This window comes from Pinus tabuliformis, chromosome 4_2 (genome assembly GCF_031772625.1).
Source record: "Pinus tabuliformis cultivar Carrire ecotype Pingquan chromosome 4_2, CPIR1, whole genome shotgun sequence".
NCBI classification, from domain to species: Eukaryota; Viridiplantae; Streptophyta; class Pinopsida; order Pinales; family Pinaceae; genus Pinus; species Pinus tabuliformis.
In genome coordinates, this window is record NC_142304.1 from 838553413 (window position 1) to 838569877 (window position 16465).

At 34.9% G+C, this 16465-nt stretch overlaps 1 pseudogene; it reads right to left on the reverse strand.

The window, feature by feature from the left end:
- Positions 1-8837: 8837 nt before the first annotated feature.
- On the reverse strand, positions 8838-13697 carry LOC149172282 (serine/threonine-protein kinase BRI1-like 1 pseudogene; annotated as a pseudogene).
- Positions 13698-16465: the final 2768 nt, after the last annotated feature.

The window sequence follows — 16465 nt, forward strand, 5'->3', positions numbered from 1 at the left end:
GGCCAACTCCTTCACTAGGGCAAGTGGCTCACCAGGGACCAAGTTCAGCAGAAGTTTCCTTATCTCATGGAGGAACTCAACGTAATGGGGACCATTGCTTCCTAAGGGGGGAGGAATGATCCAGGTGGATATTGGTGGCCACCCGCCAAGTCCACTTGGACCCCCACCATTGTTTCTTTGAGCTTTTCAGTTTCTTTAATTGCAGCACAATTTACTATTTTTAGCAGTTTTTCGGGTCTTGAACTTCCGAAGCCGTTTTGAGGCCCTAAACGACGTTTTTTGGGAAAACTGGAAGCAACATGTTTCTCTTCCCAAAGTTGTATTTCTCGGATAGATATTTCTAACGAGATATTGTGCGTGTCAAACGGAAATTGTATGCCAAAGTTACGACCCTGGGAAGTTGATGTACCAATTTACCCAAACAGGGCCCACATTTTAGTGTTTCATCTTCTAGGGTTAGGTTTTTGGATGTTTAGGGTTATCCATTGTTTCTCAACAATAAATAGGCCTTTGAGCCTCATTGTAACACAGTTCAAAGGCATGTAGCCGCCACATCTCTTCTTAAAGATAAGCTACCATCGCCCTAGCTAGTTTATTTCCATTTCTGTTTGTAAACATATTTCAGTGTTTTACAGTAATGAAATGAAGTAGTATTTCTGCTGCATCTCTATATGTATGGTTATATCTGTAATTTGTTGTGTTCCTATTTAAATCTGGATCAGGGTTATGGTACAAGATGACAGAGGGAATGAATCTCCAAGGCTTCACTAATACAGATTAGGTAGGGAGTCCTTTAGATAGGAAAAGTACTTCAAGTGCTATCTTTAGTTTTGGGTCTACAACTATTTCTTGGTATATGAAAAAACAGAGGTTTGTGGCACTCAACTTAGCAGAGGTTGAATACACAGTTACAAGTGAAGCGTCATGTGAGGTCACATGGATGAGGAAAATACTTGTGGGTCTTTTCAGTAAGGAGATGGATCTAACAGTGATATATCGTGATAATCAGAGTTATATCAAACTCTTTGAGAATCCAATATTTCATGACAAGTCCAACCACATTGACATCGGGTACCATCACTTGCGAGATTGCATGCAGAGGATAATTATGTTGCTACAATACATTCCAATTGAGGAGCAGGATGCAGATATCTTAACAAAGGCATTGTCAAGAGGAAAATTCAAATTCCACAGGTGCAAGATATGGGTGGTTCAAAATCCCCTTCTTGCCAAGAGGGAGTGTTAGAAATTGTAGCAAGAAAGGGTCAATTTGACTTTTGCCTTAGTCAAATTGAGTAATTCAATTTTCCACATCAGCAGGATGACTTGGATTGTAGTTAAATTGTGTGACATGACTTTGTCTACTAGTTAGCTCAGTAAATTTGGGTTAGAGGCTAGAAGTAGAGTTTTGAAAGTAGTGATTGCTAAAATTTAGCAATCTAATTCAGTTATGTTTAGTTGATCTCAATTAACTGAGCTCAAATCTTTAATTGGGCCAGTTGAAGGTCAGTTGAGTAGTAGAATTGTTTTTAACTCAGTGATATCTTAGTTACACTAGTCAATCATCTAAAAATAACCCAGACATGCATGGAATTCTAATTTCCTAGTTGAAGTGGAGGAAAAAGCACATTGTAATTATGAGTTGTATACTAGTTGAGTGTACAGGCTTGGTAATTGAGCAAGTGATCAATTCCTTCGGATTTGCGCTAGGAAATAGGGAATTTCCCTATTATTTAGGAGCTCAATTTCTCCTGAATTGCGCAAGGAAATAGGAGCAAGCTAGGGCCTTGAATTGGCTAAGTGTTGGTCAAAGCAGGACAATCAACAGAAGAACAGGTTTACAGTGCAAGGTGTGCTTTAGATCTGAAGCAAGACATTGTAATAGTTTCTCATTCTCATCTGATTAATGAAAATAAGCGAAGGGGTTTTGCCCAGGTGGGTTCCCTCTTATGGTTTTAATGGTTGCATGTCATTGCTTATGTTTCTAAACTGTGATTTCCTTTCCGCAAAATAGTAGAGGAAATTTGTAATCTCTTGATTTCAGTTCAATTTCATCAGTAGTAGAAAATTTCTATTAATTTCTACAATCTACTCACATACCATTTCACCATATGGAATTCCCCATTTTGACTTTGTCAACTATGTGTTTCACTCTCATTGCATTGAGAGAAAGGTAATTAATCTAGCAAGCTTAATTGCAATACATGAATCAATGCATTAATTAAATTTAAACATTCTACCAACTAATAATACATGAAACGTTATTATAATTGATGTCATGCATTAATGTTATCTGCTCATTATCAATAATCATATAATGCAATGATGCATGTCAAACATGGGTGACAAAGCATTTAGAGAGAACTTGACAAACAATGTTGGGGCAAAGTTCATGGTTGTGATGCATGTCAAAGTATGTTTAATTGTTATGCATCATCATCCATATCATAGTACATGTTTTATTCTAACCATGTCACCAATATGAATCATAATACATTTTAATATACAAGTAAAGGAACGTTTCAATTAAATCATCATATTTTAACAAGGGGACTTTGTAATACCTTCCCAAGGTGGAAATACTTTGAAGTCACCACATGTCCATCTTTACAGGTTAAGGATCCTTGATGGTTATTGATCTAAACCTCGATTCAAAGTTATGTTATAGCATTTAAATGCAATCCCTGCAATAGAATTACTCTAATAAATCCATCAAAGAAATTCCTATTTTACCATGCATTTGATTCCTAAAGAAAAACTACTTTCATTTTTTATGCATACAATTGGTATATGGTTGAGCAGAACCATTCATAGAGAAAACATGTTGAGCAAAGAGCAAGTTTTCCATTAAAGCATTACATTCAATCATTCCATGCAAACAAGAGGTTTGAAAGGATTTTTATCTATTTTAGCCAAGCAATAAAAGGAATTCATATCTCATCACAACCAATGCATCATCCAATTGAACTTAGGGAAAACTCATATACACAAACACAACATCAATCACCAACAAAAGCACATTAAATGATTTTGTGAGCTTTGATATGAATGCTCTTAAAGTGAGGTGCACTATCACTAATCTTTAGGCAATTTAAGAGTGAAAATGGCATGCGAACTTCTAAGCATGTAACATGATATCAAGCAAGGACATTTGAATGCTCACAGTTTCTCCATATTCACCAACCTTTACATGCTAATAGGTAAAGGCAAGAACCAAACTAACCATTTATGCTCACTCCATGGAGGTCATTCAATCAAACCAAATCATTTAAGAGGAAATGCAGCCTTAAAAATTACACTATTTTCTTACAACCAAAACATACTAATATCAATTACCAAGGAAATGGGCAAGAACTCAAGTGCATGTAAAAGATACAAGAAATGAAAGGAGCTACTCAACCATCAAGACAAGGTGAAACAAAAAAGGTTACTTAACCATTGAGACAAGGTGAAACAAAAACCAAATATCATCCTAGTAAAAAATTAAAAAACTCAATAAATCAATCAAAAGCATAAATAATCATATGATGAAGAAACAATGTAAATTTAAATAATAAAAAAATTGCCAAAAATTCACCATTCAATAGAACTTCATTGATAACCATACACATTCAAACTAATAAGATTAAATAAACCTTTTAATTAAAAAAACTTGAAATCATCCAAAAACATTTACTGCTTACAAAACTCAACTCACAAAAATAATAAATCACAATGCATAATAAGTTAAAAAATAAATAAAAAATTCAAATCTCAAAACCTAAGGTCAATTGGAACTCTACACTATCACATTCAATAATAAAATAAATAAATTTAAAAAATAATAAAATTTGAAATCACCAATGCATCCTTTTGCATGAATGATGGAGAGGGAAATGCCTCTGCATGTAATTGGTTTAGGGGATTGACCTCAACCCATGAACACATGGCATCCTGCAATACAAGGTGGACGAAAGGGACTTGCATGGAGGGAAACCAGTTCTACCTCTAGCTAGTCACGAGCATGAACAATGCATTGGAAAGCACCATAGAATCCATCATAATTTTACCTTTAATTATTGAATAAAGTTGGGATGAGAAGTCTTAATTACCTTGTGTAATGTGCTTATTAGGGTAGCTTATTGCTTTTCACATGATTCTCTTTGACCGATACAAGTTGAAAACCCTTCCCTGGTGTCCTTTTTCATAATAGTGGGGGACAAGTACTGACCGTATAACATTCTTTATCTTCATGGAGAGGCCATTCTTTTCAAAGGAAACATTATAAAATCTGCTTTCAAGTTGATTTAATTTTATATTCCCTATCAGCCCAACTTGAGAAATCTGTACATTTTTTATAAAATTATTCCCTCCCATCCTTCCTGCATTAGTCAATGAAAACCATCCCCACATAGGATAAATAATGATAAGTATTGCGAGATAAAGTTATGATTAAAGCAAGGTTGAATAACCATTGATTTGGGATGAAATTTTGAATACTTTATTATGATAAATTCCATGAGCAACCATCAGAGTCAAAGGAAAGCCCACAAGTTATGCCACTATCGATTCTAAACAAAAATATAATAATGATAATCAGAATATAATAATGATAATCAAATTGCAGTAAGTAGATTTAATTATTAATATATTGTAAATGTAATCCAAATATTATGCCATTGATTTGGGTGGGTATATATTTTTTTACTTGTATGATGTTGACTAACCAGTGGAATGCAGATTAAATTAATGTAAACTGCATCTTATCATAATATCAAAATGCAGCTTTTAACTCTTGTCTCTTTTGGGATGGTCTATATATTTAATTTTATTTAGTATGAAAAACACAAATCATTAAAATGTCATACTATTTATTAATAATAATAAAATATTTTTTAGTTAAAAAATTATGATAGATTAATAAAAAAATATATTTTATTAAATAAAATCTGTAACCAATTGTATTTAGTGTTTTGTTAAATTAAATTTGCAAATAATTAATCGTATTTATAGTATTTATTTGAAAGGTTTTAAAATTGTATGTTTCAAAAATTAATATTTATATTAAAGTTGGTGGAAAATGTATATAAATATTTAATTTTAACTTAAAAATAATAAGTTTTTTTAATATGTTATATAAAAATCCATTGATTCAAGTCTAAATATATTTTTCTCATCAAAATTTTAAAATAGAAAGATACCTTTCAAGCTAAAATAGAAAGATATATTTCAAACAGAAAGAGTTGTAAGACAAACAGTTGTAAGGCATACTCCAAACTTAGCTTATTATTTTCAAATATATTATTTATTATTTTATATTTGTATATTTTAAAAAATATTGCAAACTCTAATTATTATTTCTCATTTCAAATGATATTAGGGAATGGTTATTGATGAATTCTAGTAAACAATATGTTAAATGTGTTTTACAACTAGGTTGAGTTTAGGAGAGTCAATTTTAATATTGGATGGAAGAACTATCAGTCCACCCAAATAATGGGTCCTTTGGACACTCTCTGGGATACTTTCATTCCCCCAAAGGTGGCTCCCATCATCAACCTCTCCTCATGAGATTTGGATTTGAGACTTAATGGAAACTAAACCCCACATAAACCAATAGATTTACACCTCAAGAATAATGTAGCTTTAAAGTGGCAGTAGGAGCTTGGTGACGGGTTGATCTATCACCCTAAGGATCAATAGGAATATGCCTTCCCCTCGGGTCTAGGAATCGCCACAAACAACCAAGCAAAAGCCTATATGCATCAGCACGGTCTTTTTGGCTACAAAGAGAAACATTCAAGATCTCGTTATCATTGGTCACTTTGCAAGTTTTTTATGCCACTTCATCAATGGCTCTCTTCCTTTGACATCAAATTCTCAGCGATTATAAAAATGATCTATCATATACCAGGGAGCTAGCACTCCAAATCATTTATTCATGTCCATAAACACAACAATAAAAAGATGGCCCTCCTCGCTAATGAGGGGATCCATCTAGCAAAAAGAAACCTTAAAGTGGATTGGATGGGGTTCTGAGGTTAACCCCAATTCCTTAATAAGAGCCAATATTTAATTGGTCTTTTTTTAAGAATCTACCAACTAATATTTTTGGAACACTATGCCTACTCTACTGCCTAATTTTGTATCATGATTTAAATTTTTATTATTTACTAAAATATCAATTAATTTGAACCAACAGAAAATACTTATAAAAACTTTACAGCTATGGCCAACACAAATTTTATAAAATATAAATATATTTTCAATTTAAATTAAAAACAATAATATACCTTTGAATATATCATTCATCATTTTATGCTTTTACTACACATTATGATCTCTTTAAAAATAATTAAACGCTCCACTTATCATCAATGTGTGAGAAAACTTTGCAGGACATTGAAATTACAGAAATAAATCGCTCTCCCCATAACCAATCACTAGATTACTGTGCTTTACATCTCGTACTGAATCATAATAACGATTCCACTACGTGCGATCTTAAAACACACTGATCAATCGCACAAATCGCAATGGGGATGTGATCTTAAAACACATTTAACAAGTGCGCAAGTTTTCTTTCCTATTACAAGGACATAATATTACAATGATAACCTTGAAGCAAGGGTGATCCTGCTGCAATTACTGCTGATGCCTTCCGGCTGTCAAAAGATAATATATCAGTGATAACCCTTGAAGCAATGGTGATCATCTCATAGAGATAGATATAGATAAAGTAACCATGATCATATTTCTTATTCATTACATTTATATAAATAGGTAGATTTATTCTTTTATATACGGGGATAATTTGGAAGCAATCATGATAATTTTTTATTTTTCTATATTATCTTCAAGTTCGCACAACTCATTGATGATAGGTCTCGTCAGTGATGCGATCCAAGATCAAAGATCAAATTTCATGGGGTGGTTGTGTCCTGTGTTAGGGGAGGATACATGCTAAAAAATCCAGTCAACTAGGAGCTGGTGTGGCCCAGGCTAGATGCGATCCACAGGTGACTTTGACGGTTTAGATGCCCCTGAGTCGCAGCTCCTCAAATCACAGGTCAAGCATGGAGGATCACAGAGAACTTGACAAACATATATATATATATATACATATATATGTGCTTTACATATATAAATAAATGTAAAAAAAAATCCAAGCAACAAGATAAATGCTTCATTCCAGCCAAAGGAAAAATGAGTACTTGTTTAATAAATAATAATAATTCATCTCAAGTTCCATTTTCACTGGCCATAAGATCACTTATACACTACTCAGTAACTGAATCAACTTTGTTTAGATCTCAGAATTGAAGGGAAAACATGATTATCCTTCTATGTGATCTTCAAACACAATCACAAGTTCTACGAGCTTCCCTACATGTGATCTTAAAACACATTAAGAAGTTGCATAAGTTTCCCTTCATGAGAAAATATTACAATGAAATCATTGGAATAGAGACTATAAAATAATTTTACAAGCATATCCTTGAAGCAATAGTGATCATATCAAGAAAACCCAGTAACTCAGCAAAGAGGCCAGCTTACAATATTTCCCAGAGGTAAAACCCCCCCCATTGTTTCAAATGACCAGTAAGTGGTTTTGAGCTCCTTGAGAATGATTGGACACTCCATGTTGAAATATTTATTAATTATTTGTGCATAGGGTTTATATGAATGATGCATTTATCAGAGAAGTGCTTTTGAGCACCTTGAGAATGATTGGACACTACATGTTGAAATATTTATTAACTATTTGTGTTTAGTGTTTGTATGAATGATGCATTTTTTTTATATGTGAAGAGTTTAGAATATCAGCTCTGCATTATTATGCATTGTGGCAGTAAGGTCCACTTTAATAGTAAAGCTGTTAAAGTTGGTCAATCCAGATACATGAACAACCTCTGTTTTAGCTGGGGTTTGAACTTGATTCATTAACATAACACCATATTTCAACGACTAAAACACAATCCTAAGAACATGATGTTGAAATGTAAGTTATACAATTAAAGAAAAACATAATAGAAAATTCATTTGCAAACAACTTATCAATATCAAAAATACAATCTGGAAAGTATATTATCTTCAATTATATTACAGTACATGGTAAAAGTCACATGACTACTGATAGTCTAGTAATGGTGCAGACCGCCATAGCCACAAAGGCAATTGATGAAGACCTCGCAAGCTACAAAGGTGGTTAATGTGGACCTCCTAAGCCATAAAGGCAGCCATCAGTCATACAATCAAAGAAACACATAATAGAAAATTCATTTGCAAACAACTTATCAATATCAAAAATGCAATCTGGAAAGTATATTATCTTCAATTATATTACAGTACATGGTAAAAGTCACATGACTACTGATAGTCTAGTAATGGTGCAGACCACCATAGCCACAAAGGCAATTGATGAAGACCTCGCAAGCTACAAAGGTGGTTAATGTGGACCTCCTAAGCCATAAAGGCAGCCATCGAAACCAGAGATACAATCTACAAGCAGAGACACAAACCAGAGATACAATTTATAAGCAGCAAGCAACAACTTCCAAGGCCCTGAGACAATTTGTAAATGGTCAGTAACCCTCCAAAGCCATATAGACACTTTAAGCTCCCCACCCAAAGAGAGAACGTGGAAATGCTTATATATTACCTAAAACATAGAATTACATTTAAGAACTTTATTCAACCAATCCAACGTGATAAATGATAGAAACATAAGAAAATTATGCGATGTAAATCCATTCAACCATTAATAAATTGGAGGTAAATTGATGGATCCTCCATCCTTATATTCTTCATTTATATACTCTGTAATCATTTACTTCTGCTATAATTGTACAGATTGATTCCACGTGAGAAATAAATGTTAATATTTGGACATAAGCACATCTTCTCGTGTCTGAATATATACTGAATATAACAGAATTAAATGCATTCTTATTACATTGACTTGTATTCAATGGGAAGAAAAGACTGATACATATACATTGTATATGTTTTGCCTCATCATATACATAGTATAATAACCATCTTCATTTTTAATTTTCATGAATTGAGTAACCAATGCCTTCCCAATCCAAAATTTTTGCATGGACAGTAAGCTACCAATATCATTCTCACCACTATTAATCAGAGAATCCAAAGCATCATAGCCTGGTATCTGCTGTCAATCAATCTCCTTTTGTTGTGCACATTCCTCTTCTGCCCAACATTCCACCCATAAATAATTCATGGATGGTGGTAGTCAAAGTGTATTTTCTTCTGCATATCTCCTGCATTTTTCAACAAACAAGACAAGTGCTGGGGCATGGATGCAATTATCAGGATTAGCAGATGTCTGTTTCATTTCTCTATTATATTATTTACACATCCACTCAACAAAACAATGAGAAGATAGGAATGCAATGCATTATACAGAAAAATAAATAAGACAAGGAGCTTAGAATAGATGGAGAACCAATCAGGATGATTTTTCTTCATGGATATCCACATCCTCCGGGAGAGTGAATCCATCTAGTTCGGCTTCCCCATCTGTTTGAAGCTCTCTGAACATGGCCAAGACTTGGATCATTGTGGGTCTTCTCCATGGACGGTCATCAAGGCATTCGCAGGCGATTCGAAGATGTTGATACAGATCCATCTCTATGTGTTTGTCTTTTATTAGCACTGGATCAAATATATCTGAAGCTTTCTTTAACTTCACATTTTGTTTCATCCATCCAACTAGATTGTTGTCCCCAAACTCGACAGGGTCTATAGGTCTTCTCCCTGAGAGAAGTTCCAGCAAAATAACCCCGTAGCTGTAAACATCTCCTTTTGTTGTGCAGCGAAAACTCTGATAGTACTCTGGTGGCACATAACCAGGAGTGCCAGCCAGAGTGCTGACACTTAAATGAGTATCCAGTGCATTCATGAGTCTGGCCATTCCAAAATCAGAAACTCTAGCCTCCATATTCTCATCCAGAAGGACATTACTTGACTTCATGTCCCTGTGAATGATATGGGGAATGCAACTGTGGTGAAGAAATGCTAATCCTCTTGCAGATCCAATGGCGATTTTTTTCCTTGTAGCCCAGTCAAGTGCAGTGCTTCCCCTGATTTTTTCATGTAGTACTGTTTCCAGACTACCCCACTTCATGTATTCATAAACAAGTAGCCTTTCTTCACCTATTTTGCAGTAACCAAGGAGAGGAACAAGGTTCCTATGCTTAATTTTCCCTATAGTTTCCATCTCTGCTGTAAATTCTCTGTCTCCTTGACCACTCACATGAATGAGTTTTTTAATCGCTACAACAGATCCATCTTTTAACTGAGCCTTGTATACATCTCCGAATCCTCCTGATCCAATCAAGCTGTCTGCACTGAACCCATTCGTGGCCTCAAGTAGGTGAGCAAATGTAAGCTTTCTCAAGGGCTTTTCAAAAGTTGCCACATTGATGCTTAAGGGCTCAAGAACACCAGACAACTTCCAGCTACCACTTCCTGAGGTGGGTAGACTGTCCATGTATTTATCTCTTTTATCTTCCTGTTTTTTCTGTTTTTTTGTTTTCACAGCAATAACAATGAGTCCAAAGATGCATGAGAGAGCAAGCACTAGTCCCATAGCCACACTTCCTGCTAATGCCCCATTTCTTCTATTACGGTGACCTGAGGATTGCTGGTCAGGTTCTTCTCCATTTGTGGGTTCATTAGAGTTACATGGTGGAAGGGGTAATCCACATAGACCCGAATTATTCTCATATCTGGAAGCAGGGAATGTCATGAGCTGACCGGACAAAGGGATAGGTCCACTTAGATTGTTGTTGGATAGATCTAAATCGCTTAAAAATGATAGCCCTCCCAATGATCCAGGGATAAATCCATGTAGCATATTGTGAGACAAGTCTACGACACCGACTTGCTTTAAACCTCCCAAGCTGGATGGAATTATCCCACTAAGAAGATTGTGTCCAAAATTGAACACTTGTACATAATACATAGATCCAAAACCTTCTGGAATAGGTCCTGAAAGGGAGTTGTAGGACAAGTCCAAGTAAATGAGTGTACCATTGTCTGTAAACTTGTACACTGTAGTGCCCAGGTAAACTCTGGTGAATTCACATGAATGTAACACAGGTGAAAGCATGAGTTGCTCAGACCGAATCCCAGCAAATTCCAGGAGCCCGCCAGCACCCCTACAGGCCGTTCCACCCTCATTTCTCACAAAAGCAAACGATTTTCCGGCTACATTTCCAGCTAAAACATGACCCGATTTCTGTGACAACTCTGCAGGTATGGAACCGTTCAACATGTTACTATTTAGATCCAACCATATCAAACTGCTGCAGTTGCCCAGCTCTGGAGGAATTGCACCCGAAAGAGAGTTGTTACCCAACTGAAGTATTGCCAGCTTATCCAAATGACCCAGTGAAGATGGTATGGTACCACTCAATCTGTTGCTGGCCAGAGATATCCACAACAAGTTGTGACAATTTCCGAGAGCCGATGGGACTTCTCCTGTCAGAAAGTTGTTGTTCAATATGAGAGTCTGCAAGCTTCCACTGTCGCAAATTTTGTCAGGAATTTGTCCTTCCAGGTTGTTGAGCCATATGACGAGGTCTTGTAAATATGGCAATGAACCCAATATTGCAGGAATGGTCCCATTCAAGTAATTGAAGCTGAAATCTATTCTGCGGAGATTCCGGCAATTGGCGAGCTCAGGTGGCAGTGATCCAGTCAGCAGATTGTTGGGCAGAGACAGCCTTTGCAAGGAAGATGAAGGGTTACAGATACCAGGTGGGATTGTTCCAGAAATGATGTTTGAGCTCAAGTCTAGAACCTCCAACCTTGAGCAGTTGGCCAGGGAAAGTGGTATTGACCCTGTCAGATTGTTGTAGGGCAGCAACAACACCCTCAGTGAATGAAGGTTCCCAAGCAGATCACCCAGAAAATTACCAGAAAGCTGATTGTTGCTGAGGTTAATAGTGTCCAAAGAGGAACACGAGGCGAAGGAAGGTGGTATGGGTCCTGTAATGTTGTTGTTGGATGAAAGATCAAGCACCTTCAGTGTTGGACATATGTTTCCCAACTCTGGAGGGATGTATCCATCAAGACTGTTTTTGAAAACTAAAAGCTGTTCTATGCTGCTCAGCCCACCTAGAGCTGCAGGTATGGTACCGAGCAACAAGTTTGCAGACAGATTGAGCAATTTAAGGTCCTTGCAGTTACCTAGAGAAGGAGGGATTTTGCCTGTGAGGGCATTGGAAGAGAGGTCTAGGACTGTCAATTTGGCACATGAATCACCAAGCTGCAGGCCCGAAAGAGGGCCGGAGAGGCTGTTGTTTGAGAGATCCAGGACTTGCAGACTTGAATTAATACTACAATTGCCTGCACTGCAGTCGGTATTGTGGGTGCTTATAATTAGGTCTGCGGGTATTCCATCTCTGAACAAATTTGAAGAGAGATCAAGACTTACCAGTTGAGTGCACCGTCCAAACCCGGAAGGAAGGCTGCCATTGATCTTGTTATATGAAAGGTCCAAGTGCTGCAAATTTTGGCAGTTGGTGAGCATTCCCGATAGTAAACTCACATCCGGCAGCAGATTGTATGAAATATCCAACACTTGTATCGATGGCACAAAACCAATAGTATCCCTGCCTACCGCCATTACAGCAGTTGTCAGAGAGTTGTGTGAAATATTCAGTGAAACCAGACTCTGACATACACCGAAGAAATCCATGGCGAAATTCCCTGATAGCTTGTTGTCTGATAAATCCACTGTGCTGACACTGCACACATTTCCCATCTTCTGTTTGGAGCCCAAATCCCCTGTGAAGTTGTTCCCTCTCAACACAAGCCTGTCAAGCTTGTCCAACCCCGATAGCAACCTATCAACCAACAAATTGCCAGAGAGCCCTGCATTTCCCAAATCAACCATTGTTACTCTCCAAAATGTGCAGCTGACTCCATACCAATCACATGGGTTACCAACTTCCCTGCCATTGTTCAATACCCATCCGCTCAAAACTCCCCTTGGATCCTCTGTAACTCCATTCTTGAACTCAATCAAGGCCTCTGCATCCTTCCTCAACAGCAACCCATTGGCACCCATATCAAGTCCTATAACAAAATCAATCCAAACCAATAGAACCATCCAAATCCACCTCCAGAATCCATTCTTCTGAGCTCTCCTGTCCATTGCAGGCCCACAAAAGATCAATGGAAATTGGACTGGATTGATGGGTATATACACAGTGTGTATCCTCTACCTATCTGTATATTTCACTCGCCTCTTCTGCTTCTTCTGCCCCTTCTGTATTCCAATCGGCACCTGCATCCATTTTTGTGTCCCCTCCTTCACAGATTACAAGACTTCGAGGAGGGTGGAGAAATCAACACAGCTAGCCATCCATCATACCCAGCTATAGCAACAAACTCCCATTCTCCTTTTGTTTATTCAGTCTCCTCCCATCCTCCTTTAGTTTATTCGGTCCCCATTGGGTGGCGTGTGGTATATCCATATTTATATAGCCACGTTCCCACTGGGTCCAAAAAATTAGGATGAAGACACATTGCCATATGAGGACAATAACTTACAAGTCCAAACCATAAACCCTAATGTAATGGTTGAATACGCAATGTATATATCACGATATAATATTATGCCTGCTGCTGCACACGAGCTAAACCTGCCATTGCTCCCTGGACAGCACAGAAGTTATTTACAACTGGTGGAGGATGAAATAAATTTTCCCTCTGGCTGTTGTTGCAGCGAGCATCAATTATCAGGCCAAAAAACATCCAAGTACAGTACAGTGCATCATAACTATTTGTTTTACTAATCAACAAAAATGAAAATTTGGCATCATGGTTCTCGTTACTCGAGGAAAATTGATTTTTTGTTAAATTCTTCTATTATTATGCCAAATTATTTTAGATTCTTACTGAGGCTTTAGTGGTAATATGATGTAATTTTATAAAAAAAAAAATTCGCATTTTAGGTATTAACCATGATATGCTTATTTAAATCTTTTTTTATCTTTAAATTAAAATAAAATCACAATTACAAATGAAACTATTATATAATATATATTTATTATTTTTAAGGATATTAATATTTTATTTATTATTAATTTAATTTTAAATTTAAAATCAAATTAGATATCAAATTGGTGTATGAAATTTTCTTATTTGTGGAATAAAAAACCTATTTTCATATAAAGATTTCACTCTTAAAATTTCAGGATTTGAAGTATTTATTTTTTATTTTTTGGATTACCAAATTAGTGTAAAAGACTCACCTCCATACAACAATTTAATTAGTAAAATTTAAGGACGTGAAATATCCCTTTGGATTTGAAATTATAATCTATCAGAAAGAAATACATATTCTTAACTATTAAATCCACTATCAATTACTTTATAGTTACTTTATTTTATTATTTTAGTTTTATATTAAAAATATTATAAAAATAAATAAAATTTAAACCAAATATAATGTATTTATAGAAAATTGTTTACGATGACAAGTATTATTTTCTTCTTGTTTGCTGATATATTCATGACTCTCAAAATTAATGGAATAGTAAAGTGGTCAAAATCACCTTGGATATATGGTCTAACCACACCCAACTAGATTTTAAGAGTATTTAAGTAGTCAAAATCACGGTGTGGTATGGTCTAGCTATATCAATTTGGATTTTAAGAATGTTTAAATGGTCAAAATCAACCAAATTTAAGAATGTTTAAATGGTCAAAATCAACCAAATCTTATAGTGTGATCATACTTAGCTGGATTTTAAAAACATTTAAATAGTTAAAATTACATATGCTAACTTAAATTTTAAGTATCTTGTCCCAACTATTAAGTATCTTCTCCCATTACCTAAATTTCAAGTATCTTTTCTGTAATATCATGAAATTTCAAACTTATAACCATGTAAAATAAAACTTTTCAAAATCAATAATACTTTTAAAAAAAATAGATACACAATTATAAAAAATTAAAATATATATATATATATATATATATATATATATATATATATATATATATATATAATTTAATAAAATAATAAATTATATTTATTTAAAATATAATATTTTATTTACTTAAAATAAATATTTTAAACATCGATATTTTAAATATTTCTAAATTAACGAATACAAACAAAAATGTCCATTCCAACTGACTTTCAAGTATTTGATATTTGGTCTTTCAACCAATTTGCAAGTGTCTCGTATTTGATTTAACAACACACTCTCAAAAAGTTTTCAAATAAAAAGGGCTCTTCTTTTAAAGATACTCTTCCAACGACTACGCAATATGGCTTTCCTTTGACTTATTTAAATGTACCGTTTGAAAAATATAATTTATTTTTTAAGAAGTATATATAATTCAATATGTTAAATATTTATATTCATATTTAATATGAAATATTTTTATTTTTTTAATTAAAATATTATTTAATTTAATAATAATAAGAATAATATATTAAATTAATCGTAAAGAACGATATTACTTTTTATATATTTTTATTATTAAAAGTATTATTTAATTTATTAATTTGAGATTAAAATTTAATGTTTTATTTTATTTATATATATATATATATGGAGTATTTAAGTTTTATATAAAAAAATTTAATTTTTTTATTAAATATATTAACTTAGATTTATTTTAACTATTGATCTAAGAAGTGCGGAGAGAGATCAAATCTCTTTTTACTCTAAAAGATATTTATACTTAATGTTTGGTAGATCCTGTAACACCCTGCTCCCACATCTACCCAAGTAACCGCCAACCGGGGGAATCATGTGACCAGAAGTTACTATGATATGATTCGATCTCCTAAGTCACCTTAAGGAAGTGGACCCGATGGAAACATGCCATACAGACCTTCCACATCAGCGATAGGACTCCCAGGAACCATCCCAACCTCTTAGGTAACCAGCCTCGGGGTCCCACTGAGTTTTTAGACCAATTAAGCCTTGGACGCTCCCATGATATGGGCATGTATGCGTCCAGAAGGCTCTGGACGCTCCCACAACATGGTATGCTAGCGTCCAGGGACTTTTCTGCTCAGTTTTGTGCCTGCATCCCTGGGATTTGAGCCACTTTTTCAAGCCTAGAGCCCATGTCACTGCCCAAAACTAAATGACACCTTCAGAACAAAAAGATAACAATTGATCTGATTGGGAAAATTAGTTTTGTTGTGCTAAATTCCTTTTCAAAATTTGTTAAAAGTGCTTAAGGATTCATGAGGTTAATTGCAAGTTTAAAACATGAATTTTTGAGTGTTTGTAAATTTTATGTGCAAATTAACATAAACAAATTACTGAACAACAACATATAACAGACATGAACATCACCAAAAACAGTATCACAGAAGCACATGATGAAGGAGTTCACCCCGCCTAGGTTATGTCTCCTTGGTCCAGCTTCCAATGGCTTAGCCCTCTCTATTATGCTAAAAAATGTGAAAACATCAGTTTA